Source organism: Otolemur garnettii, unplaced genomic scaffold (assembly GCF_000181295.1).
Source record: "Otolemur garnettii isolate 467f Iridium unplaced genomic scaffold, OtoGar3 scaffold00032, whole genome shotgun sequence".
In the NCBI taxonomy this organism is placed as follows: domain Eukaryota; kingdom Metazoa; phylum Chordata; class Mammalia; order Primates; family Galagidae; genus Otolemur; species Otolemur garnettii.
Genome location: NW_003852427.1, coordinates 7,820,401 through 7,821,257, shown reverse-complemented (window position 1 = coordinate 7,821,257; position 857 = coordinate 7,820,401).

The window sequence follows — 857 nt, the reverse complement described above, 5'->3', positions numbered from 1 at the left end:
GTGTGTGCAAGAATGAAGGGACTTGTCAGTGTGAGACAACAGGTGGGAGGAGAAAGTCAGGAGGAGAAGGAGAAGGGATGGGAGGAAGAAGGGACAGAGAAGACAAGGGGGAGAGGGAAGGTGGACAAAGAGAGGTGAAGAAAAAGGAAAAATTGGAGCACTCCACATCTATGACCTACCTCTGTTCGCCCCAAGGCACTTGCCAGAGGCCATGAACCCAGGTCCTCCAGACAATTCTCAAGCCCACTCCGTATTGCTGGCCTTCCACTGCGTTTGCTTTTCTCCTTGACTCAGCAGTTCTCATCACTGGCCCCAAGCTTTGGGGGTGTGCTTTTGTCTCCTCCACTTTTAGAATATGTCTTTTTTTGCTTTACAGTGATTCCATTCTTCCCTCCCTCAATCCTGTACTTCTCTTAACTCTTTAACTAGCTCTGCAGCTTTAGATAAAGCACTGTTCTACCGCCTGGCCCCACAAACCCCAGAGGTCAGACTAAAGAATAGGGAGTTTCCGGTGGAACTGAATGTGAGGTTGATTTGGTCATAAATTTAATTCCATGACATCTCTAGGTAAGCAGAGGGCATTCTTGTTGGAAGAACGTGATAATGAAGTTGGATAACGAGCTGTCCAGCTGTATCAAGCAAACAATAGTGCTGATGACCAGACAAGAGAGGTTCTGGAAAGCCTGGTATGGGTGAAGGATACAGAGAAAGGTAAAGCATGGCTTGCTGTCAGCATCCTGACATCCTAGGAAGAGAGGAGAAGTTTGAGCACAGGCAAGTAGGAAAATGCATGACTAGAACAGAGAGCTCTCAAGTGGAAAGTTACGAGAAATCCATCAACAAGGCTGGGTAGAGAG